The sequence below is a fragment of the Mirounga angustirostris genome, unplaced genomic scaffold (genome assembly GCF_029215605.1).
Source record: "Mirounga angustirostris isolate CCGP_5_RB_7025 unplaced genomic scaffold, mMirAng1.0.hap1 SCAF_7, whole genome shotgun sequence".
In the NCBI taxonomy this organism is placed as follows: Eukaryota; Metazoa; Chordata; class Mammalia; order Carnivora; family Phocidae; genus Mirounga; species Mirounga angustirostris.
Window position 1 is genome coordinate 54,347,889 of NW_026991715.1, and position 27,685 is coordinate 54,375,573.

Sequence of the window (27,685 nt, forward strand, 5' to 3'; positions counted from 1 at the left end):
ACAGCACACTTTAGATAGGAAGACCAATGGGCCCCGGATTACGTGAAACTGTCCTAGTTTTTAAACTAAAAGTCCTTTCCTGGGGAAACCAGGATGGTTGCTCACCCTAAGTTTAGATTTGTGCATTTTACCACACACACACACACACACACTATTCCTCGATTCTTATAATCTGGAAAAGAAAAGCATCAATAGGGGGAAAAGGTCTTCAATGGCTCTCCTTTGCCCTCAGGACAAAGTACAAACTCCTCATAATACATACAGCTTTTGCAGTGTGGCCCGTGTGCCTCTTCATTTTCTCATCTGGCCCCTCTGCCGCCACACTGACAGCTGACAGCTCCCTGAATATGCCATGCTCTCTCTTGCTTAAGTTAGTGCCACTGCCCAGAAACACTTTCCCCTAGCTCTGCCTGGCTAGCTTCAGGTCATTCTTCAACTCAGGCTGGATACGATCAACTGCTGGAAGCTTTCCCTGACACATAGCCAAGGCTTGGGATATCCCATAGCATATGTATAAGTGGTCATTTATTTATTTACCCATTTATTCAATAAGACATTATATTAAGCTCCTAAAAAGGGGCCAGGAAGTATACAGTCCTACAGGACTTCACAGTCTGATAGGTATGTAAACAGACCTTGGTAGACACATGCAGGTAGATAGCCTATGCTCTAAGGTACCATCTCACATATCCCAGGTCTGCAAGGAGAAAGATGGCTTTTCTATTTTTAATTTCTTTCTTTTGCTTTTTAATTTTATTATCTTATGTTAGTCACCATACAGTACATCATTAGTTTTTGATGTTGTGTTCCATGATTCATTGTTTGCGTATAACACCCAGTGCTCCATTCAGTATGTGCCCTCTTTAATACCCATCACCAGGCTAACCCATCCCCCCACCCCCCCTCCCCTCTAGAACCCTCAGTTTGTTTCTCAGAGTCCATAGTCTCTCATGGTTCATCTCCCCCTCTGATTCCCCCCCCCCTTCATTTTTCTCTTCCTTCTCCTAATGTCCTCCATGCTATTCCTTATGTTCCACAAATAAGTGAAACCTTATGATAATTGACTTTCTCTGCTTGACTTATGTCACTTAGCATAATCTCCTCCAGTCCCATCCATGTTGATGCAAAAGTTGGGTATTCATCCTTTCTGATGGCTGAGTAATATTCCATTGTATATATGGACCACATCTTCTTTATCCATTCGTCTGTAGAAGGGCATCTCGGCTCTTTCCACAGTTTGGCTATTGCGGACATTGCTGCTATGAACATTGGGGTGCATATGGCCCTTCTTTTCACTACATCTGCATCTTTGGGGTAAATACCCAGTTATGCAATTGCTGGGTCATAGGGTAACTCTATTTTTAATTTTTTAAGGAACCTCCACACTGTTTTCTAAAGTGTCTGTACCAACTTGCATTCCCACCAACAGTGTAAGTTCTTTTTTTAATCTGAGTATAGTTAACACAATGTTACATTAGTTTCAGTGCACAACACAGTGACTCAACGCTATACATTATGCTGTGCTCGCATCTGTCACCATACAGTGCTATTACAATGCCATCGACTATATTCCCTACGCTGTGCCTTTTAGTCCCATGACTTAATTCATTCTGTAACTGGAAGCCTCTACCTCACTCTCCCCTTCACCCATGTTGCCCAGCCCCCCAACCCCTCTTTCCTCTGGCAGCCATCAGTTCTCTGTATTTACAGGTCTGATTCAGCTTTTTGTTTATTCATTTGTTTGGGTTTTTAGATTTCACATATGAATAAAATCATATGGTATTTGTCTTTCTCAGTCTGACTTTTTTCACTTAGCATCATACCCTTGAGGCACATCCATATTGTTGCAAATGGCAAGATCTCACTCTCTTTATAGTTGCATAATATTCCATTATATCTATATATCTATATGTGCACATGTATACATACTGCACCTTTTTTCTCTGTCAGTGGACTCTTGGGTTGCTTCCATATTTTGGCTACTGTAAATAATACTGCAATAAACATAGGGGTGCATGTATCTTTTTAAATTAGTGTTTTTGTTTTCTTTGGGCAAATATCCAGCAGTAGAACTACTGGATTACTTTGTATTTCTATTTTAAGTTTTTTGAGGAACTTCCATACTGTTTTCCACAGTGGCTGTACCAATTTACATTCCCACAAACCGTGCACTAAGGTTCCCTTTGCTCCACATCCTCTTCAACACTTATTTGTCTTTTTAATTTTAGCCATTCTGACAGGTGGAAAGTAATAGCTCACTGTGGTTTTGACTTGCATTTCCCTGATGATGAGTGATGTTGAGCATCTTTTCCTTTGTCTGTTAGCCATCTGTATGTCTTCTTTGGAAAAATGTGTATTCAAATCCTCTGCCCATTTTTTAATCAGATTGTTTAGGGTTTTTGGGTTAAGTGGTATAAGTTCTTTATATATTTCAGATACGAACCCCTTATCAGGTACATCATTTGCTGATACCTTCTCCCATTCACTAGGTTGTCTTTTAGGGGTTTTTTAAAGATTTTATTTATTTGTTGGCCAACAGACACATGAAAAAGTGTTCAACATCCCTCGGCATCAGGGAAATACAAATCAAAACCTCAATGAGATACCACCTCACATCAGTCAGAATGGCTACAATTAACAAGTCAGGAAACGACAGATGTTGGTGAGGATGGGGAGAAAGGGGAACCCTCCTACACTGTTGGTGGGAATGCAAGCTGGTGCAGCCACTCTGGAAAACAGTATGGAGGGTCCTCAAAAAGTTGAAAATAGAGCTACCCTACGACCCAGCAATTGTACTACTGGGTATTTACCCCAAAAATACAAATGTAGTGATCCGAAGGGGCACATGCACCCCAATGTTTATAGCAGCAATGTCCACAATAGCCAAACTATGGAAAGAGCCCAGATATCCATCAACAGATGAATGGGTAAAGAAGATGTGGTATATATATACAATGGAATATTATGCAGCCATCAAAAAACCCCCAAAATCTTGCCATTTGCAACGATGTGGATGGAACTAGAGGTTATTATGCTAAGCGAAATAAGTCAATCAGAGAAAGACAAGTATCATATGATCTCACTGATATGAGGAATTTGAGAAACAAGACAGAGGATCATAGGGGAAGGGAAAAAAAAATGAAACAAGATGAAACCAGAGAGGGAGACAAACCATAAGAGACTCTTAATCTCAGGAAACAAACTGAGGGTTGCTGGAGTGGTGGGGGGTGGGAGGGATGGGGTGGCTGGGTTATAGACATTAGGGAGGGTATGTGCTATGGTGAGTTCTGTGAATTGTGTAAGACTGATGACTCACAGACTGTACCCCTGAAACAAATAATACATTATATGTTTAAAAAAAAAAAAGAAGATAGTAGGGAGGAAAAAATGAAGGTGGCGAAATCGGAGGGGGAGACGAACCATGGGAGACTATGGACTCTGAGAAACAAACTGAGGGTTTTAGAGGGGAGCGGGGTGGGGGGATGGGTTAGCCTGGTGGTGGGTATTAAGGAGGGCACGTATTGAGTGGAGCACTGGATGTTATACGCAAACAATGAATCATGGAACAGTACATCAAAACTAATGATGTACTGTATGGTGACTAACATAACATAATAAAATTAAATTAAAAAAAGATTTTATTTGTCAGAGAGAGAGAGCACACAAGCAGGGAGAGTGGCACGCAGAGGCAGAAGCAGGCTCCCCACTGAGCAAGGAGACTGATGTGAGACTCGATCCCAGGACCCTGGGATCATGACCCAAGCTGAAGGCAGACGCTTAACCAACTGAGCCATCCAGGCATCCTGGTTGTCTTTTAGTTCTAATGATGGTTTCCTTCACTGTGCAGAAGATTTTTATTTTGGTGTAATCCCTGTAGTTTATTTTTGCCTTTGTTTTGTTCATGAGGAGACATATCTAAAAAAATGTTGCTAAGGTTTATGTCAAAGATATTACTGCTTCTCTTCAAAAAGTTTTACAGTTTTGGGTCTCACATTTAGGTCTTTAATCCATTTTAAGTTTATTTTTGTGTATGGTGTAAGAAAGTGGTCCAGTTTCATTCTTTGGCAAGTAGCTGTCCAGTTTCCCCAGCACCACTGATTGAAGAGAATGTCTGTTCCCCATTGTGTATTCTTGCCTCCTTCATCATAGATTAATTGACCAAATAACTATGGGTTTATTTCTGGCTCTCAATTTTGTTCCATTGGTCTGTGTCTATTTTTGTGCCAATACCATACTGTTTGATTACTATAGCTTTGTAGTATATTTTGAAATCTGGGATTGTGATACCTCCAGCTTTGTTCTTTCTCAAGATCATTTTGGCTATTTGGGATCTTTTGTGGTTCCATAGAAATTTTAGTATTATTTGTTCTAGTTCTGGAAAAATACTATTGGTATTTTGATGGGGATTGCATTGAACATATAGGCTGCTTTGGGTAGTATAGGCTTACTTACTTATTTATATTTGAGAGAGCACCAGTGGTTGGGGGCGAGGGGAAGGGCAGAGGATGAAGCAGGCTCCCTGCTAAGCCAGGAGCCTGACACAGGGCTCAATCCCAGAACCCTGGAATCATGACCTGAGCCAAAGGCAGAGGCTTAACTGACTAAGCCACCCAGGCGCCTTTGGTAATATAGACATTTTAACAATATTAATTCTTCCAGCGCATGAGCATGGTATACCTTCCCATTTGTTTGTGTCATCTTCAATTTTTTTCATCATTGCTTTATAATTTTTAGAGTACAGGTATTTCACTCCCTTGGTTAAGTTTGTTCCTAGGGATTTTATTCTTTTCTGTGCAGTTGTAAATGGAATTTTTTTCTTAATTTCTTTCTGCTATTTCATTATTAATGTATAGAAATGCTACTGGTTTGTATCCTGCAGATTTACTGAATTATTACCTCTAGTAATTTTTTGGTGGAGTCTTCAGGGTTTTCCATGTATCATGTCATCTGCAAATAGTGACAGTTTAACTTCTTTAAATATGTATGCCTCTTATTTCTTTTTCCTGTCTGATTGCTGTGGCCAGGACTTCAGTACTATGTTGAATAAAAGTGGTGAAAGTGGACACCCATGCCTTATTCCTGATAATGGAGGAAAAGCTTGAGAAAGAGGGCTTTTAATGGCTGTTTCAAGAAGAAAAAATAATGCCTACAAAAAATAACATTTTTAGCCTCTTTAAACTACTTATCACATGCACTGATCAAAAGAAGGGATTTTCTTTTTTTTTAATAAGTGTTTTTATTTTTTTATTACGGTTTTTTTTTTATTATGTTATGTTATGTTGGTCACCATACAGTACATCATTAGTTTTTGATGTAGTGTTCCATGATTCATTGGAATCATGTGCTCCATGCAATATGTGCCCTTCTTAATACCCATCCCCGGGCTCACTCATCCCTCCAGGCCCCTCCCCTTGATAACCCTCAGTTTGATTTCCAGAGTCCATAGTCTCTCATGGGGGAGAAAAACCAAAAAGAAGGGATTTTCTTTCAGTAATCTTAGAAATAGTTGAGTTTTCTTGCTTTCCTATTATCCAGAAATTCTTAATACTATCCAGAAAAGGCAGTGATATTCAGTAGTAGTGAATTGTCCAATAGTTAGAACATTGTTATGTGCAATTTACAAGGCTGAGTATTGAGGAAATGGAGTGTGGTTAGGAGCAGATTCTCAGTTCAGACTAAATGGGTTTGTGTTCCTGATCCACCAGTTACCTAGAGCTTTGGGACCCCAGTTACACTCTCTGAGCCTCAGTTTCTTTATCTGCAAAATTGGATAACAATGGTACCTATCTCATAGGGTTGTTATAAGTATTAAATGAATCAGTAAACATAAAGGGCTTAGAATGGTGGTTGACAGACCTATAGTCAGCCATCCTAAGTGCAGTCATTCTTATGTGAAATATGTAAAAAGACTAAGCAACATTACAGACATTTCTCCATGTATTATTACCCCATATCTCCTCATCTTTCTTATGAGCCCCAGGCTCACATTTCTTAAGCCCCAATAGATGTTATCACCCCACTAAAATGTGAGTGGCTCAAATGTATAACAATCAATCCCAAATCCCCTTCTTGACATATTTGCTAATTATCTGTTACCTAAACTGAAAACATCCCAATCATATTTCTTTCCAGGAACTTCTACATCCAATTATTCATCAAACCTTGAAAATTCTCACAGCTATTCCTTCTTTTTTTTCTGACTCCACTACCACCTTCAGAAATGGAATTTCAGGTCATCCACTTTTGAATTTCTTCCAATGGCCTCTTCACTCACTCCCCTCTAATTCAGACTGGTCGTTCTAGATCATTCCTTGATCTCATGATCTCTCTCTTTTTTTTTAATTTAAATTCAATTAACCAACATAGAGTACATCATTAGTTTCTGATACAGCATTCAATGATTCATTAGTTGCATATAACACCCATGATCTCTTGCTCAAAAATCTTCAGTGGCACCTAATTATCCTTGAGAATCAGTCAAAATTCTGCAATCTGTCATTCAGTGTCCATCACAATCTGACCCCAAATCTCCCCTTTCAAATCTATTTCTTCTTTTTTTTTTTTACAAAATTTCTCTGTCAACTTAGGTACCCAATGTACAGCACTGACTCATAAACTGGGCGAGAACTGAGGCTAAGGCCCAAAGCCTACAATGGGACTCTCTCTCCTCTAGGCATAAACCGAAAGCTCAGCACCAGGCAGTAACCTAATGTGAATGAGGCAGAGAACCCAAATACTCATAACCAAAGAGAAATCAAAGCAAGCAAAATGGCTGCTCTCAAGCAAAAGTGACCTCTAGCCTCCCATCTAGCCACATGGAGAGGAATGGCATAAGAGAGTGCCATACTCAACTTATTATATCAACATTTTAAAATTTTTTATTTATTTAATGGGCGCCTGGGTGGTGCAGTCGGTTAAATGGCTGACTCTTGGTTTCAGCTCAGGTCGTGATCTCAGGGTCTTGAGATCAAAGCCCTGTGTGGGTCTCTACACTTAGCACAGAGTCTGCTTAAGACTCTCTCTCCCTCCTCCCCCCCACCATGTGCTCTCACTCTCTCTCTAATAAATAAGTAAACCTTTAAAAAAAAATTATTTAAGTGATCTCTATACCCAAGGTGGGGCTCATGACTTGGAAATCAAGAGTCGCATCTTTTTCCGACTGAGGGAGCCAGGCACCCCTTGCATCAACTTTTTAACATTCACATGTTCTTGCCCACCACCAAAACTTGGTCCAATCATTGTCCTAAATTTGATCAACTGGATTTGTAACTCCTCCTGGGATGGTGGGAGTGAACTGTTTCCCTTCATCTGGAGCCCAGAGTTTATAGGGCTTCCCACTTCTTTACCTTTGTTCATAACCTTGACCCTGCCTTGAATATCCTCCCCATTTCTGCTGGTTGAAATTCTACTCAACCTTCTAGATACAGGATAACATGATGCTTCTTGATCACCTTACTTCAAACTCGTATCTTCTAAATTCTAACAGCACTGACTATACTACTAATTTGATACTTAAGATTTCCTGCCTTGTATTATTAGCTATATTTACTCCTCCCTGCACTGACAATTCCTTAAGCTATAGACCATGTCCCTATGCAAGTCAGGGGCTAATTAAGATTCTCTGACCTAATTTTTTACCCTCATACCAACTAGGCTTAATAAATATGTGTTGATGAGTTACATGTTTTATGCATTAGGCTTCAAGCTATACATTTCAGTGTGAAAGAGATCTAAAACTGTGGGTCATATACAAGGGTGTTCATTGCTATCACATTTATGATGGCAAAAAAATTGAAAACAACTAAGTGTCCATTAACAAAGTAATGGATAAATAAAATCTCTTACATGTATATGTTGAAACTCTAAATGCAGACAATGAAATAGATCTACATGTTCATCATAGATAAATCTAAAAAAATAACATTCAATGAAAAGAGCAAGTTTTTTAACTATATTATAGCCTACCATGTAAGTAAATCTTTAAAACACAGATAAAATAATATATTCTACTCATGGATTCATGAATAAAAAAAGGCTGTAAAAATATCAATGAAATCAGCTGAAAGATGAAAATGGTCGAAGTCTTCAAATTGTTTTCTGTAATTTTTACTGTATTAAATGAAGTAAACACAACATGAGTGTTTATTATGTTGTTCTTTATCTTTTTCTGTATTTTTAAAGCTTCTCAACATGAAGAGAAACAAACAAAAAGATACCATTTGGTCCAGAGCCCTGTCTTCTGGGTGTCACGCTATTATTCTTTCTATTGTATGAATATAAAGATCAAGGGAAAGGGGAGGGCCTGGAGCTGTACTGAGGCTAGGGCAAGCTTGGGAATTGCTGCTGATAAATCCTTTCAGTCAGCTAGTATTCTTAGTTATTTTCCTGTAAGTGAAAAGCGAGGTGGGGGGTGGGAGCAGGAGGGGGAAAGAAACCTTTCCTGTTGCCTGGTTGTAACAGATTAGAGTATGTTGTTTTTAAACCTCCTATAAAGAGGTATCTCATTCTTTGTACCCCTTTTGAATTGATACGGTTTCCTTTCTGTGTCCTACACACTGTAATAAATAATAATAACAAGAGCTAACAATTTTCAAGAGCTTACTATGTGCCAGGCATTTCGCTAAGCACTTTACATACAGCCTTGTAACAGTATGGATGCTTCTAGCTTCAAGTATCATAAAACTCTGTCCCAATGGAGTTAAACAACAAGGAAATGTGTTAGATACATTCTGTCTCTTCCGAGAAGAAAAAGGAGAATCAACAGCCTTCAGGACTGGTTTGTGCAGAAGCTTACCATTATCAGCCAAGTCCCAAAGTGCCTTTGGTCTTTCTGTCCTACTGTTTGCAGGTGCCATGAGAAAAATGCCACAGAGTTGGGTCTGCGTGCTTCTATATTTGCATCCAATAGGAGAGACCCAAGTTGGCTGAGGCCCGCCCATTCCTAACAAATCACTGTGGACATGATGGGTTCTATAAACTGTTTAGAGGCTGAAGCAGCTGGGGTGGAATGGATGCTGGGAAGAGGACACCATGCGCAACACAGTGGTTTTCTAGGTTACATGGCTGGTAAGCAGCATGCCCTCCACAACTATACTGCACTGCCTTCCAGTTCTTGTGGTGCTCATGAGTCTCCTGGGATGGGAACTGGGATGTCAGCTACATGGTCCTCCTACCACGTGCACCCTGAAGCGATAGTCACCAGGTGGCCATCTCCAGGCTTCTGCGCTCCCCTTCCTTCAGCTCCTGATTTCCCCTTTTCCTTTTCACCACACTAACACCATCTTTTCTGCTCTGGAGGCTCCTTTCTCTGCAAGCTTGGCTGTGAGTGATAGACTGGCCAATTCCCTAACTACCTGCTGTCTTTGGGAAGTCAGTTCCCAGAGTGGTTTTGCTACTATTAATCTTTTTAAAAACAAATTATAGGAATAAATAGAGACTAAGAACAATAACAACAAGCTTGGGAAATTTACAAAGGCTCCAGAATCTAACAGTTCTCTTAGTCATTGAGCTGGATCACATCCCAGCAAGTTGGCCTGAGGGCCTGTACCAGAGGAAGGGTGGAATGTTTCCTGAAGCTTGCGTCTCCCAGTCTTGGGGGTACATTTCAGGGTTCCTCCCCAAGGTCACCTCCTCAAGGGGACGTCCTCAAAGCACATACCTGATATCTCTGTCACCCTTCAAGGTACCCTCCTTAAAAGTACTACCTCATCTGTGGAAGTCCAGATTTCCTGGACGGGGTCATTGGTCCCTAGTGACACCATACATCAATATTCTGGGGCCCCAAGTCAGGCACATGGGTCAGAATCAGCTGGTGCTCTTCCTAAGCCACATGGACAAGTGAGGATGTGCATATGAATGTGCAGACAAATCATCTGCTCAATGGATCTTGTTAAAATGCAGATTCTGGGGGGCACCTGGGTGGCTCAGTCAGCTAAGTGTCTGCCCTCAGCTCAGGTCATGATCCCAGGGTCTTGGGATCGAGCCCCACATCGGGCTCCCTGCTTAGTGAGGAGTCTGCTTCTGCCTCTGTCCCCACCCCTTCTACTTGTGATCTCTCTTTGGCTCTCTCTCTGTCTCAAATAAATGAATACAATCTTTCAAAAAAAACCACAACAAAAACACAGATTCTGATTTAGTAAGTGGGGGTAGGGACTCCAGATTCTTCACTTCTAATAAGCTCCAAGGGATACTGATGCCACCGGTGAAGGTTCCATACTGGAAAGGGTGGGGGTGTAGACAATGCTAATGTTAGCCGTAGATCAGCCTCCCCACTGTGGACATCACTGTGTTGGGCGCTTAGGGCCAAGGAATTGGCATGTCCTCCTGGGAGTCTGATAAGTAGAAAGGCCATCAATTCTGGCCTGACTTGATGTTTGGTTGTTGCAGGCTGCCAGAAATAAGTAATCCCCAATCTACTCAAAGCTCTGAGAGACCAGTCTCAAAGGGTAGAAGCTATAGGAAGACAGATTTCCTCTCAATATGAAGGCTAGCTCTAACAGCACAGAGCTTCTTGGGCCTGGGTACAGCCAGGCAGAGTCAAAAAGATGCTTCCTGAGGGTGGAAGGGAAGGGAAGACTGGGTCAGAGGGAATTGTACTGGCCGTTCTTAAGGTTCCCCTTCAGCCCTGAGATCGTATAAACCATAATTCAAGGAGAGAAAACAGTGATGAGTCAGAAGTTTCTTGCCTTCTCATCAACCTCCCATTCAGCCAAATTTTTCAAAGTGATTTGTGTGTGAGACCCAGCTTGTCAGTCTAGGCCTATTTCGTCTGCATGTGTTATTACTCTCCCCAAATAAAGCCCTGCCTCCTTCTCTCAAGGGTCACAATGGGTTAATATCATCAATACGACTGCTGAAGAGAGAGTGCAGTTTTAATGTGAGAAGAAAAATATTGACAGGTTTGTACAAGAGACATAATTAACTCCATGCTCTGGTGATCTCCCAACACACATTTCTCTCCCTCCAACCTTCTTGCTCTTCCACAAGTCTTAAAATCCGACTTTGGCCTATAAAGGCTAAAAAATATATAGGATTTGGCTCTGAAAGTAGCCTACTCTTATGCAATTTAAATTTGGTATCGTTTCTAAATGATAACCCAATACAGATGCTGCGGGTAAGAAAGCACTCTGTGCTGACGCCAGCCCCCAGGTCATCCATCCTTTCCTTCTGACAGTCCAGCTTTCTCAAATGCTTTCTGTCTCCACAAAGGTCAGATATGAAAAGTGAGAGAGCTCCGAAACACAAATGAACGCCATCTAAGCCACAGCAACAGCGGCAGGAGGGGGACTCTGTCAGAAAAGCAATGCAAATAGCCAAGAGTGCAAGTAAAAGCATGAAAGAAAGGGCATGATTTGTAATCAGGAGCAAGTTCTAAAGCCTGTCTGTCCCTTTTGGATGCTTCACAGTATTTTTAATACACCAGTGACAGAAGAGCTTGGTTAGGAGGGACATCTTTCATCTCTGATCCTCTCCCTGACAAGGAAAATAGGGTGAGCACATTTGCATAACAGAAGAAAGGGACAGATTGCCAGTCCAGAAGGACCCGCAGGACACCTGTCAGAAATATTAAAAAGCAGGATAATCTCACAAAATGTGAAATGTTTTATGTACTAGTCTTGAAATAGTCGATAGGAAGACTACAGTGGAAAGAAATAAAATGTGGGCCATGTCCCATCTACCAACTCTCATTTTGTGAATCACTTCAGTATCCCAGAAAAGCCCTATTTCCCTGCCCTTTGTCCCTCATTCAAAGTACCTTTAGGCTGCAAGCTTATGGAGCACAGGGAATGATGGAGTTACTGGAGCACAGGAGCAATTTTCTTGGCTCCCCTCCCCACCTGAGCCACAGCACCTCTCCAGAACCCCCTTCTACATGCCTCCTGATCCTCACCCACCCCACCTACCCCCACCACCGTGGGAACATCCTTTCCCACTCCCAGAGCTCAGGGACACGTGTTCCTATTCTCAAGTTACACTTGGACCACATAAAAACGTTTTCAGTAGACAGAACTGAAACAGTGCAGTTAAAAGAGTACCCCAATTCAGGCCCACTATAAGTTAAAAAGATTAATGGCTGCCTATGTATTACATTGTTTCTTGAAAAATGCAATCCAGGTAAACAAACCAATTTGTAAACATGTCTCCATGGGTCCATTTCACCACAGAAAGGTAAAGCTGTGTCTCCCCCAAAGACTCTATGATCTGAAGGAAACAGAGCAGGGAGATGGTGGAGCAACAGGGGATTATTTGGCCATGGGCAAGGGGAAACCACAGGCCTTAACATTTTGTTGTGTTGTATTGGCTGTGGTCCATGGCCCTGGCTGCTGAGCAGAAAGACAATGGGTTTGGGATTAAATTTCCTGTACCCACACTCAGATAGGGGACAGTCTGCTACCCGCCAAAGATGTTTTGGGCTACAGAGACAAAGAATTAGAAAGAAAGTGGCAGAACTTGGAGGGGGGGTGGCAGGCAGAGGTGTGTAGGAGACAGGAGCTTTAAAAGGGATATCCCCAAGTGAATAGCAAAAGAGATCATTCCCCTGCCAGCTTCAGCAGCTCTAGATAGGCAGTCAGAAGGAGGAGATGAAGCCTGAAGAGCCCGAGCCTGTGAGGTGGGAGCTGCCCAGAACTGCCTGTCCGTGACTCAGGGTGGAATTTTCCTCCCAGACAATGAAAATAGGTTGAAGTTTTTGTTGTTATGGTCATTCACATTGATCTTCTATTGTTATCTCTCTCTCTCTCTCATGCAGGCACACACACGAATATAATAATTTAGGACATACTAGACTAAGCCCCCCAAAATAGAGCTGCCAAGCATAAGACTCTTGATTGAAAGAAGGGAATGATACCCTTTATCCTGCTGCCATTTCTCTATGGCAGCTCTCTAACTTCAGGGAGCATAGAAATCACCTGTGAAGCTTGGTAGAGATGTGAGTCCTCCTCAGAGATCCTGACTCAAAGGGTCTAAAACCATTTGTACTAGTCACAGTATTCAGCATTATGCCCTGTATAAAACAGCAAAGACTGTATATGCAAAGTCTCTCTACAAAATAAACAGGAAAAAGTATTCAGAAACATGTAGCTCCAGTGTGCACCCACTGTCAAGAGATGCTCAGATACCACCTGGCCACCAGGGGTTAGATATTCACATTAGGTCAATATGAAGGGATATTTCAAGTTGGAAGTCATATTGTTGGACCTAAGGGATCACCACTTGGGGGCTTAGTGGTGTGTTGCTACAGGTGGTGAAGAGGACTCAATCTCTGGCTATCTGGAGCAGTGTCCTCTCAAGGGCACCTGCATGAGGTCCAGTTCTTGACTGTTGAGTTTTGGATGGGCCAACCTCAGGGTGTCTGCACATGAGCAAATGTCTCATTTCTTTCAAAGAAAGCAGCATGTGAGGCTCTACACAACAAATACTTTGGAAATTTATGGCCCTTAATCACTGTTAGGCAGGTATTTCAAATCAGCTTTCCATTCTCAAAAGAATGAGCCCAGAGGGACTTTTGAGTCAAATGTAACCATGGGTCTCTCAAATATTCTCTAGAACAGTGCTACCCAAATGAAATATAAAATATGATGTGAGCTAAGCATGTAATTTAAAATTTCATGTTGATCATATTAAAGTAAAAAGAAAGATATGAAATTAATTTTAATAAATTTTACTTAACCCAATGTATCTAAAATATCATTATTTCAACATGTAATCAATATTTTAAAAATCACCCTTGAAATACTTTACATTTTTTGTACTAAATCTTCAAAATACAGTATTTTACATTTAAAGCACATCTCAATTCCAACGAGCCACATTTAAGTGCTCAGCAGCCACGAGTGGCTGGTGGCTGTGGGACTGGACAGCACTGACGCAGACCACGGGCCAACCTAGCACAGAGAGTGGCTGGAGACACTATCTACTCACGCCAGTGAGGAGCAGGTGTGAAAAAGAGAAATGGAGTCGTGCTGATAAAGGTCCCATACCCAAGCCATAAGGAAGCTCTACTGGTTCTCCCTTCAAAATATATCCAGACCTGTCACTTCTCACCACTTCTGCTGCTGCCATCCTGGTGCAAGCCACCACTGTCTCTCCTGGATCACTTCTCACTGGTCTCCCTGTTGCCACCCTTTCCCCCTATAGTCTCTCCCCAAAACAGCACCAGATTAATCCTATTAAAGCGTAAGTTAGATTAGGTAACTTCTCTCCTCAAACTCTTCTATAATGAATCACCAGACCCTATGCGGTCTGCCTCCTCCTCCCCCAGTTACCTCTTCTTCTACTTACTCTCCCCTTTGTTTTCTCTGCTCCATTCCTACTGACCTCTTTGCTGTTCATCACATGGTCCCTAACCCTCCCATCTTAGGAGCATACTGCTTGTTCTCTCTGCTGGAATGTTCTTCCCCCAGATAAAAGACATCTGCAAGGCTATCTCCTTTGCCTCCTTCAATTTTTTATCAAATAACACCTTCTCTTTGAGATCTGCCCTATATAATAATGCAAACTGCCTCCTTTTCTCGGTCTTGTTCCTCTCCTCCACATGGTAAGTCCCCTTTACCCTGCTCCACTATATGATATACTCATGTTATGTTTATTATTTGTTTCTGCCACTGCCCACCCTCCAACCCATATATACTGCATACAGGCAGGAATCTTGATCTGTTTTGTTCCCTGCTATGCCTGCAATGCCTGGAATAGTGCCTGGCACACAATAGGTGTTAATTAAGTATTTGTTGAACAAATGAATGAATGAATCAGGGTGGAGGAATCCTGCACTTCCTTCCCTGTAGCTCAGCCCTTTGTCAGTGGAGAGGGCTCTGTCCCACCCACCCCAGCCATCTGCCTCATCTTCTCACCAAACTGCAAAGGTCTGAGAAGGAATATCCAGGATTAGTCAGTCATCCTCACTGAACAAATTCTTCCCTTGGAGCAATGATTCTTTAAATGGTTTTCTTTTCTTTTTGTCTTTTAATTATAGACTCCCTTGTGAAGTTGATGGCAGCCATGAATGTTCTCTCCCTAATAGCCACAAAAACACAAGTTCATATATAATTTCAGGAGTTCATAGGCCTCTGATGCCCCTCAGTTAGCGGCTGGGGATCTCATGTAAGAATTCCTGCACCAGAGGTTCACCCACATGCAGTTTTCCTATCTGCCTTTGAAATCAAATCTTTCTGCTCTTCCAAAAATAGAAACCATGTCCAGTAAGAAATTACAGAGCTCTACAGCCAGAAGCAAACTTGAAATGGTGTTATAGTTCATCTTCCCACCTTCAGACAGCATTGAACTGCCTATTCATCCTAGGAAAACTCCACTTCCCTGGGGTAGGCAGGTCAATATCTCACACACAAAAGTTCTTTTTAATACTTCAGCTGAATCGCTACTGTTTTAGGATTAACCTGCCCTCTCTGCTCAGAACTCCTGAGAAAACAAAAAAATCAAATGCTTGTCTTAAAAATGTATTAGGATACCCCTGTTCCCTCTCCTGATTCCCTTCAAGCAAAATGAACAGACCCTTGGGCCTCTTATCCAAGCCAGTATTTACTGAAAATGCTTTTGCTCGGGAAGGCTAGAGCCTAAGTCACAGCCAGCCTAGGGAGGTCCAAAGACCCAAAGGAGCAAAGAGTAAAGGAAAAAGAGATACCCTATATGCTCCCCTCAGACCTTTAGGGGAGAGAGTCACATTTTCCAGGCAACTCTTCTCCTTTGCCTAGAAATGTGTCATGATCACATGACTGAGAAAGACACAGAGCAGAGGCTCTTTATACTCTCTTTCCAAATGTGGCTGCCAGATTCACAGCGCTGGCCCTAATCTTAGTTTGGGGACAAGTAATGTGTTTTTACCTCAGTCAATCAAGGTAAATCAAGTTACCAATCAGATGGTAATCTTCAAACAAGCCTTTGGTCAATGGAATGAAATGAAAGCTAAGTTTGCATTGTTTTGATTTTCAGCTTTTCACTGATGATAGCCTGAAAGCTTTAAAAATGCTTTACAAAATAAATTCACAGAACTCCTTTTCCTGAAGCATGACTTAGTCAGGCAATAGTAAAACTCCCCGGGCCAGCACTGAAAATGCTTCAGAATTCTTGAAATCAAATCGAAGTATGACAGTCTGTGTCTTTCCAAAGCAAAGTCTATTCATTAAGCAATAAAAAGCAGCCTAGAATAAAATAGTTTATATCAGAGCCTGATCAGAAGGTCTGGACTGAAATCGTTCCATCAATATTTTTTTGTTGGAATTGCAGTTTATTTATAAGAAGTTGCCAAGAGGCATTGATAAATTATGAGATTTCCTAAGGAACCAGAACTGCACAATCAATGAAACTGAGGAAAAACACTGTAAATTCCCTGAAGAACTTAGACAGTGAACGGAAATGTGATTGTTCATATCTGTCTTTCTTTTGCCACCTGAGGCTAACTAGAGGCTCATGGAAGGGTGGGGTTTCAGAAAACTTTGGACATGAACTAGCTGCAAAGTCCCTGTGCTGTGCCCACTAAGTATAGACACATACTACCTCCATAAACACCTCAAGTGGAGGCTGCTTGAGGTTCATTCATTCCCTGAACTAACAACACTCTACTGATGGCACACTGACTACCTCCCAGAGACCAAATTCTACTCAAAGGGCAGCTCTAACTGAATATGGTTCATACTTTTCTGGACCCAAAACTATTGAGGAATGATGTTAATAAGCATGAAGAATCCAAATAATCCTTTCAAGAGGTTTAATAACTCCGGGGCGCCTGGGTGGCTCAATCAGTTGAGTGTCTGCCTTCGACTCAGGTCGTGATCCCAGAGTCCTGGGATCGAGCCCCGCATGGGGCTCCCTGCTCAGCAGGAAGCCTGCTTCTCCCTCTCCCTCTGCTGCCCCCCCGCTTGTGCTTTCTCCCTCTCTCTGTGTCAAATAAATAAATAAAATCTTAAAAAAAAAAAAGAGGTTTAATAACTCAGCCAAGGGAAAACTATCAAATACTCTATGTTCCCTCATTATCTGACTTTAATTTCTCAAGGCAAGAAGGTATTGACCAATTACAATTGGCAACACATTTGTGTAATGGCATCGTTTTTGTTTTTGTATTATTCATACTAAGTGCTGTTATTTTACAATGGGATGAAGAAAACACTATGAAAGACTTGAGAAAATATTATAATTTAATAATTTGTAAAGATTTTTAGGAGACTTTGACTCCTGTGTCACAAGGGACAATAATTTCTGTATTCTTTTAAGTTACCCTATAGGGCCCCTAATGAGCCACAACTACCAAAGCAAGTATGGCAAATTCTGAGAGCTATGCATTTTGGATTGAATTATGACAGAGTAACTCAGACTGAGGCAGAAAAATCTGGACATGCAACTAAATTTTAAAGGACTCATTCATACAGGGATGAGGCCCTGTGGAGAGATTCAAGTCACTATATGGATTACATCATTAAAAAATCACTGGGGGAGGCCTTTTAAGAGACTCATGAATTGGACATGTCTTTGTACAGGTGCTACCCTGGCCTGTAACAAATGCTCAGAATCCAGACTGAAGACTTTCTGGACAAAAAAAAAAAACAAAACCCTTTTCCTCTACCCTCTTAGGTTCTATGTTTAGAGGTCTGTTAATTAAACTAACAAAAGAAGGAGAGGCCCCTCCCCAGAAGATCAGCAAGAACAGCCAGCCAAGACCAAGTTTACCGATCAGTGAGAACGGCAGAACTCCAGCGCTAGGGGAATACTGCACATAGAATCCATGGCTTTTTTACCATGATTCTTTAGTCTTTCAAAGTTAATTTTTTTTAACTGTCTTTTTTTTTTTTAATTTTTCTTTTTCCCTTTTTCAACCAACATCTTATCAATCCCTTTTTTAAAAAACATTTTTATTTTTCATTTTTAGAATCATATTCTATCCCTTCATAGTAGTTACCCTTATTTTGGGCACATATATATAAGTTGTTCTCTCTCTAAAATTTTGAGATACAATTTCTTCTAACAGATCAAAATATACCCTAAATCTCTACTGTATGGCTTTGTTCTAGTCTCCTGCCTGATCACATTCTCTCCCTTTTTACTTTTTTTTTTTAAATCCTCTTCTTTCGGGCACCTGGGTGGCTCAGTTGGTTAAGTGACTGCCTTCGGCTCAGGTCGTGATCCTGGAGTCCCGGGATCGAGTCCCGCATTGGGCGCCCTGCTCAGCAGGGAGTCTGCTTCTCCCTCTGACCCTCCCCCCTCTCGTGTGCTCTCTCTCCCTCTCAAATAAATAAATAAAAATCTTTAAAAAAAAAATAAATCCTCTTTTTTTCAAACAACTTAACAATTCCTTTTAAAAAAATTTTTATAACTTTCATCTTTACAGTCGTATTCCATCCCTTCATCATATTAACCCTTATTTTTGTACATAAATAAGTTTTTCTTTCTTTAAAATTTTGGGAGGCACTTTCTTCTAACAGAACAAAATACACCCAAAATCTAGTGTGTGGCACTGATCTATGCACCAGCCTGATCATATTTGATCATATTCTGTTTTTTTGTTGTTGTTTTGTTCTGTTTTTGTTTGTTTTTATCTTTTTCTTTTTCTTTCTTTCCCTTTCTTTTCCCCCGGTTTCAGGTCTTTTCTGATTTGTTTAGAGTATATTTTCTGGGGACGTTGTTACCCTGTTAGCATTTTGTCCTCTCATTCAACTATTCTCCTCTGGACAAAATGACAAGACGGAAAAAATCACCTCAACAAAAAGAACAAGAGGCAGTACCGACTGCCAGGGACCTACTCAATACGGACATTAGTACGATGTCGGATCTAGAGTTCAGAATCATGACTTTAAAGATACTAGCTGGGCTTGAAAAAAGCATGGAAGTTATTAGAGAAACCCTTTCTGGAGAAATAAAAGAACTAAAATCTAACCAAGTCTAAATCAAAAAGGCTATTAATGAGGTGCAATAAAAAATGGGCGCTCTAACTGCTAGGATAAATGAGGCAGAAGAGAGAATCAGTGATATAGAAGATCAAATGATGGAAAATAAAAAAGCTGAGAAAAAGAGAGATAAACAGCTACTGGATCACGAGGGCAGAAGTCGAGAGATAAGCAATACCATAAGACGAAACAACATTAGAATAATTGGGATCCCAGAAGAAGAAGAAAGAGAGAGAGGGGCAGAAGGTATATTGGAGCAAATTATAGCAGAGAACTTCCCTAATCTGGGGAAGGAGACAGGCAGCAAAATCCAGGAGGCACAGAGAACCCCTCTCAAAATCAATAAAAATAGGTCAACACCCCGACATCTAATAGTAAAACTTACGAGTCTCAGAGACAAAGAGAAAATCCTGAAAGCAACTCAGGAGAAGAGATCTGTAACCTACGATGGTAGAAACATTAGACTGGCAAGACACCTATCCACAGAGACCTGGCAGGCCAGAAAGGACTGGCATGATATATTCAGAGCACTAAATGAGAAAAATATGCAGCCAAGAATACTATATCCAGCTAGGCTGTCATTGAAAATAGAAGGAGAGATAGAAAGCTTCAGGACAAACAAAAACTAAAGGAATTTGCAAACACGAAACCAGCCCTACAAGAAATATTGAAAGGGGTCCTCTAAGCAAAGAGAGAACCTAAAAGCAACATAGACCAGAAAGGAACACAGACAATATACAGTAACAGTCACCTTACAGGCAATATAATGGCACTAAATTCATATCTTTCAATAGTTACCTTGGATGTAAACGGACTAAATGCCCCAATCAAAAGACACAGGCTATCAGATTGGATTAAAAAAACAAGACCCATCGATATGCTGTCTGCAAGAGACTTATTTTAGACCCAAAGACACCCCCAGATTGAAAGTGAGGCGTGGAAAACCATTTACCATGCTAATGGATACCAAAAGAAAGCTGGGGTGGCAATCCTTATATCAGACAAATTAGATTTTAAACCAAAGACTGTAATAAGAGATGAGGAAGGACACTATATCCTACTTAAAGGGTCTATTCAACAAGAAGATCTAACAATTGTAAATATCTATGCCCCTAACATGGGAGCAGCCAATTATATAAGGCAATTAATAACAAGAGCAAAGAAACACATTGACAACAAAACAATAATAGCGGGGGACTTTAACACCCCCCTCACTGAAATGGACAGATCATCTAAGCAAAAGATCAACAAGGAAATAAAGACTTTAAATGACACACTGGACCAAATGGACTTCACAGATATATTCAGAACATTCCATCCCAAAGCAACAGAATACACATTCTTCTCTAGTGCCCATGGAAAATTCTCCAGAATAGATCACATCCTAGGTCACAAATCAAGTCTCAACCGGTACCAAAAGATTGGGATCCTTCCCTGAATATTTTCAGACCACAATGCTTTGAAACTAGAGCTCACTTACAAGAGGAAAGTTGGAAAGAACTCAAATACATGGAGGCTAAAGAGCATCCTACTAAAGAATGAACACGTCAACCAGGAAATTAAAGAAGAATTTAAAAAATTCATGGAAACCAATGAAAATGAAAACACACTGTTCAAAATCTTTGGGATGCAGCAAAGGTGGTCCTAAAAGGAAAGTATATAGCAATACAAGCCTTTCTCAAGAAACAAGAAAGGTCTCAAATACACAGCCTAACCCTACACCTAAAGGAGCTGGAGAAAGAACAGCAAGTAAAGCCTAAACCCAGCAGGAGGAGAGAAATAAGAAAGATCAGAGCAGAAATCAATGAAATAGAAACCAAAAGAACAGAACAGATCAACGAAACTAGGAGCTGGTTCTTTGAAAGAATTAACAAGATTGATAAACCCCTGGCCAGACTTACCAAAAAGAAAAGAGAAATGACCCAAATCAACAAAATCATGAATGAAAGAGGAGAGATCACAACCAACACCAAAGAAATACAAACAATTATAAGAACATATTATGAGCAACTATATGCCAGCAAATTAGATAACCTGGAAGAAATGGATGCATTCCTAAAGATATATCAACTACCAAAACTGAACCAGGAAGAAATAGAAAACCTGAACAGACCTATAACCACTAAGGAAATTGAAGCAGTCATCAAAAATCTCCCAAAAAACAAAAGCCCAGGGCCAGATGGCTTCCCAGGGGAATTCTACTAAACATTTAAAGAAGAATTAATACCTATTCTTATGAAACTGTTCCAAAAAATAGAAATGGAAGGAAAACTTTCAAACTCGTTTTATGAGGCCACCATTACCTTGATCCCCAAACCAGACAAAGATCCCATCAAAGAGAATTACAGACCAATATCCTTGATGAACATGGATGCAAAAATTCTCACCAAAATATTAGCCAATAGTATACAACAGTACATTAAAAGGATTATTCACCATGAGCAAGTGGGAATTATCCCTGGGCTGCAAGGTTGGTTCAACATCCGCAAATCAATGTGATACAATACATTAACAAAAGAAAGAACAAGAATTACATGATCCTCTCAATAGATGCAGAAAAAGCATTTGACAAAGTACAGCATCCTTTCTTGATCAAAATTCTTCAGAGTATAGGGATAGAGGGTATATACCTCAATATCATAAAAACCATCTATGAAAAACCCACAGCGAATATCATTCTCAATGGGGAAAAACTGAGAGCTTTCCCCCTAAGGTCAGGAACGTGGCAGGGATGTCCACTATCACCACTGCTATTCAACATAGTATTAGAAGTCCTAGCCACAGCAATCAGACAACAAAAAGAAATCAAAGGCATCCAAATCAGCAAAGAAGAAGTCAAACTCTCACTCTTTGCAGATGATATGATACTTTATGTGGAAAACCCAAAAGACTCCACCCCAAAACTGCTAGAACTCATACAGGAATTCAGTCAAGTGGTAGGATATAAAATCAATGCACAGAAATCAGTGGCATTCCTATATACCAACAACAAGACAGAAGAAAGAGAAATTAAGAAGTCGATCCCATTTACAATGGCACCCAAAACCATAAGATACCTAGGCATAAATCTAACCAAAGAGGCAAAGGATCTGAACTCAGAAAACTCTAAAATACTCATGAAAGAAATCGAGGAAGACACAAAGAAATGGAAAAACGTCCATGCTCATGGATTGGAAGAACAAATATTGTGAAGATGTCAATGCTACCTAGAGCAATCTACACATTCAATGCAATCCCCATCAAAATACCATCAACATTTTTCAACAAAATGGAACAAATAATCCTAAAATTTGTATGGAACCAGAAAAGATCCCGAATAGCCAGAGGAATGTTAAAAAAGAAAAGCAAAGCTGGCGGCATCACAATTCCGGACTTCCGGCTCTATTACAAAACTGTCATCATCAAGATAGTATGGTACTGGCACAAAAACAGACACATAGATCCATGGAACAGAACAGAGAGCCCAGAAATGGACCCTCAACTCTATGGTCAACTAATCTTCGACAAAGCAGGAAAGAATGTCCAATGGAAAAAAGACAGTCTCTTCAACAAATGGTGTTGGGAAAATTGGACAGCCACATGCAGAAGAATGAAACTGGACCATTTCCTTACACCACACACAAAAATAGATGCCAAATGGTTGAAAGACCTGTGAGACAGGAGTCCATCCAAATCCTAAAGGAGAACACAGGCAGCAACCTCTTTGACCTCAGCCACAGCAACTTCTTCCTAGAAACATCGCCAAAGGCAAGGGAAGCAAGGGCAAAAATGAACTATTGGGACTTCATCAAGATAAAAAGCTTTTGCACACAAAAGAAACAGTCGACAAAACCAAAAGACAACCGACAGGATGGGAGAAGATATTTGCAAATGACATATCAGATAAAGGGCTAGTATCCAAAATCTATAAAGAACTTACCAAACTCAACACCCAAAGAACAAAGAATCCAATCAAGAAATGGGCAGAAGAGGGGCGCCTGGGTGGCTCAGTCGTTAAGCGTCTGCATTCAGCTCAAGTCATGGTCCCAGGGTCCTGGGATCGAGCCCCACATCGGGCTCCCCACTCTGTGGGAAGCCTGCTTCTCCATCTTGCACTCCCCCTGCTTGTGTTCCCTCTCTCGCTGTGTCTCTCTCTGTCAAATAAAATAAAATAAAATCTTTAAAAAAAAAAAAAAGAAATGGGCAGAAGACATGAACAGACATTTTTCCAAAGAAGACATCCAAATGGCCAACAGACACATGAAAAAGTGCTCAACATCGCTCAGCATCAGGGAAATCCAAATCAAAACCTCAATGAGATACCATCTCACACCCGTCAGAATGGCTACAATTAACAAGTCAAGAAACGACAGATGTTGGTGGGGATGTGGAGAAAGGGGAACCCTCCTACACCATTGGTGGGAATGCAAGGTGGTGCAGCCACTCTGGAAAACAGTATGGAGGTTCCTCAAAAAGTTGAAAATAGAGCTACCCTACGATCCAGTAATTGCACTACCGGGTATTTACCCCAAAGATACAAATGTAGGGATCCGAAGGGGTATGTGCACCCCAATGTTTATAGCAGCAATGTCCACAATAGCCAAACTGTGGAAAGAGCCAAGATGTCCATCGACAGATGAATGGATAAAGAAGGTGTGGTATATATATGCAATGGAATATTATGCAGCCATCAAAAGGAATGAGATCTTGCCATTTGGAACAACGTGGATGGAACTGGAGGGTGTTATGCTGAGCGAAATAAGTCAATCAGAGAAAGACATGTATCATATGACCTCACTGATCTGAGGAATGCTTAATCTCAGGAAACAAACTGAGAGTTGCTGGAGTTGTGGGGGGTGGGAGGGATGGGGTGGCTGGGTGACAGACATTGGGGAGGGTATGTGCTATGGTGAGTGCTGTGAATTGTGCAAGACTGTTGAATCACAGATCTGTACGTCTGAAACAAATAATACGATATATCTTAAAAAAAAAAAAAAGATAGCAGGAGGGGAAGAATGAAGGGGGGGGAAATCAGAGGGGGAGATGAACCATGAGAGATGATGGACTCTGAAAAACAAACTGAGGGTTCTAGAGGGGAGGGGGTGGGAGGATGGGTTAGCCTGGTGATGGGTATTAAAGAGGGCACATTCTGCATGGAGCACTGGGTGTTATATGCAAACAATGAATCATGGAACCCTACATCAAAAACTAATGATGTAATGTATGGTGATTAACATAACAATAAAAAATTTTTTAAAAACTAACAAAAGAAGTTTACAAAAGAAAAGGTGTACAACGTTTATAGTATTTTAAGTGCATGGGAGTTCACAAAAAAGTGCCTAGACTTTTCCATTTTAAAAAAGGAAAGGGGATTTGGGTTTCAAGGGACAATAGGTTGTGAGAAAGTGAGTAGGAAATATTTGGAGGGATTAATAGAAGATAAGGGTTATTTTACCAACATCTGTTTAACCAAACTTGTTTTGGTGTTGACTTTCTGTCTCCAGTGGTAAGAGTGCTCTCTGCTTCTTGGTATGGTGGTAGGAATGGGTGAGGAAACACCGACACAAAGGGAAATTTATACCCTGCTTTTAGGCAAAAAAGAAAAAGGTAGTGACTCTTCCTGCACCTGTTAATTTTTAATTGCTTTCAGCTCAAAATAATCCTTATATCAAATTGGCATATTTGTGGGTGGCATATACTGATCTCCTTCAAAATCATCCTTCAGGCTGCAAATAGGTGAAAGTTAAACCCCTCTCATAAACTCTCTTTTGCTTTTGGGTAGAGGGATAAAATTTTTTGCCACTAAGGGGGAGCAAGATTAGATGGAAAAATTAGAGTTTGTTCCCTCCCTTGGCAGTACTCACAAAAGTCTCTACCTCCAGAGATGTTGGAAAAGAGAAACTGACTGTTAATAATCAAACTCACTCCTTGAATGAGCTAATTAAAGAAATAATGGGCTTTGGGGACACCACATCCTTTTTGAAGGGAGGGACTGGGCTCTGGAGAACTGCTGGGAAACCCACCTCCTAGAACATACCTGATGACTACTGGAGATGGAAATCTGAAGGGGAGGGACCTGGGATGAGATCAGGCTTGGGGCTCATGCACAGGCTTTTCCTCGACTTTTGAAGCCTTGTCTATAAATGTGTCCAACCTCCTCCTTTCACACATAGGTAGGAACCCTGAAGAATTATCCTTGACGCTATAGGGTAAAGTGGTTTTTTTGGTTTCGAGAACGTTAAGGATCCTTCCTTAAGAAAAAAGGTCAGTAAGGGCACCTGGGTGACTCAGTCGGTTAAGCGTCTGCCTTCGACTCAAGTCATGATCCCAGGGTCCTGGGATAGAGCCCTGGGTCACATTGGGCTCCCTGCTCAGCAGGGACTCTGCTTCTCCTTCTCCCACTGCCCCTCCCCCCCCACTCATGTTCTCACTCTGTTCTCTCTCTCTCTCAAATAAATACATTTAAAAAATCTTAAAAAAAAAAGGTCAGTAATTATGCACATTTTGAGGAATTTCAATGCTTTTCGTGTATGCATATATGTACATGCCAAGGCTAGAAATAAAAAAAAAAAAATCAGTCTTTCCATTAGCTATTGGAGTCCAATTTCTTGAAGTATCAAGGTCATTAAGTTTACCAATTGGATATTATGAACTAGGTCTTCATTAAAATAAATGGAAATCTTACCTTTCTTTGTAGGAAATATAAAGTGTGATTATGTGTTATATTCTGAGATCTGAATAAAAGGGAAAAATTTTTATACCATTTTAATGGAAGTATTGCTTAGTTGTAAACTTACTTTACAGGTTTAAATGAGTGATTTTTTTTCCTTTCTAAAGTAGAATTGAATCTTCTGCTCCCAACCATCAGTGTTGGGGTAGTCCAAGCTACTCAGTTAGCTAGAGATCTAACTACTGGAGAAGATGTGGCTGTTTTTACCTACTAGCTATCCCTATCTGGCATCTGATTTTTCCATCTAAAAATTGTATGTTTCCATGTCCTGAAAAGAGACCTTTATACTATGCCTCACAAGAATGGGGCCAAGGGGCTTGGCTGGAGATTGTAGGACAGAATGAAAGGAAATTGGTTAGAACATTCTAATAGTTGGAATGCAGCCTGAAATACAATATTTTAAATAGGTATGTTGGTGGATTCTACAAAGCCTTCTGGAGAATAGCAAGTAATTTGGTACTGGATGGTGCTGCAAAAGAATGGGCAGGGGCAGACATGAAGGAAGACATGGAGAAGGAAACAGGTTCAAATAGTGGCTCTCAGGTGGAAGAATCTGGACGTTTATGACACTTTTTTAGTCTACTGGAAAGGAGATAGGATGAGATTTTGGATAAACCCTTTAAAAGACTGCTGTATATGAATGTTCATAGCACTATTATTCACTAGAGGCAAAAAGTGGAAAAGGCCTAAATGTCCATAATGTGGTATGTCTACACAATGGAATATTTGGCGATAAAAAGCAATGAAGTACTGACTGGCACATGCTACAGCATGGATGAACTTCAAAAATTTTAAGGTCAGCGGAAGAAGTCAGAGCAGTAGAACACGTATGTATGATTTCATTTATATGGAGTGTCCATAACAGGCCAACCCACAGAGACAGAAAGGAGATTAGAGGTTGCCTAGCCCTGGGGTTGGGAATGCGGAGTAACAGTAAGATTTCTTCTGAGGGTGATGGAAAAGACATGAAATCAGACAATGGTGATGGCTGCAAATTCTATAACCTTGCTGAAAATCATGGTAGATTTAATCTGAGTGATTTTATGGTACGAAAATTATGCTTCAACAAGGTTTTTAATAAAAATTACTGACTATAGTCTCCTTTACCAATATTGTTACTATTAAGTGTTCAAGGATTCTATATATGAGTTTATGATCATTATGACTTTAAATAAATTCCTTGACTTTTCCTTAAGGGAGAGGTTTCACAATGTTTATCTTTTTAGGCAGCCAGAGCTGAGCTCACATATTGGTCACACAGAAGATCAGCTGGCCTCCTGGAGTCTCAGGACACTGGACCAAAGGTCAGCAAGAGGGACCACCTTCTCCATCACTACCCCATCCTCATAAGAGGGCTACCTTTTCTCTTACTGTAAGCTCATTACTGTTCCTCTCAGCCCAGAGGGGCACTGGTAGGATGCTGGATGCGGGGGATCTCTGGTTTTCAAGAACGAAGAACACCTAGCAGTGAAGCAGAAGCATGAGAGAGTTTTAGTGGGAGAGAAAGTGTGCGGGAGTGTTGGAAAATAACATCAATAATCATACAGGCCTGACAGTTATGAAAAGGACAGATAATAACTCAGACTGGAGGAAAATTTTCACACCCTCTCAGCTGAGATGATTTCAAGGCAGGTGATTTTGAATTGTTATGCATAGCCTCATATTTGCATGACTTTATTTTTTTTTAATTAACCCTGACAAATTGCTTTAGAACAACATTGTTATTTCCAGCAGACCCCTCCCCTTAGGAACCAGTCCAAGCATATCTAATATTTGTTATTTTTGCTTCTTCAAAGCATAGTGCTAAGCCTCATACTACTGTTACAAATCTTTGGCTGTCAAGGGCTGAGGCAGTGCCTGGGATGAGAGATATCTCCTGAATCTTCTGTTATAGGTCATAGTGTGGAAGGAGGGGGCAGGATTGTGAGCAGAGTTCAGTTGTGTAGCTTATAAAATCTTGGTGAAATCTTTGTGGTCTGATTTGGGTTAAAACAAAGGTATACCTGGTTTCCATGTCTCCTAAATTTTCAAACCAACAATGTCAGTACTCTCTTAAGTTAGCCCATGATTCCTGAGAACCACACTA

At 40.7% G+C, this 27,685-nt stretch overlaps 1 long non-coding RNA gene across 1 annotated transcript in view; it reads left to right on the forward strand.

Moving 5' to 3' along the window:
• LOC135365394 (uncharacterized) overlaps positions 1-26,903 on the forward strand; it is a 116,058-nt gene extending 89,155 nt beyond the window's left edge. Inside the window, exon 3 of the long non-coding RNA XR_010413096.1 lies at positions 26,826-26,903. This is a non-coding gene — a long non-coding RNA (uncharacterized LOC135365394). The remainder of the gene's footprint in view (positions 1-26,825) is intronic.
• The last annotated feature ends 782 nt before the right edge of the window (positions 26,904-27,685 follow it).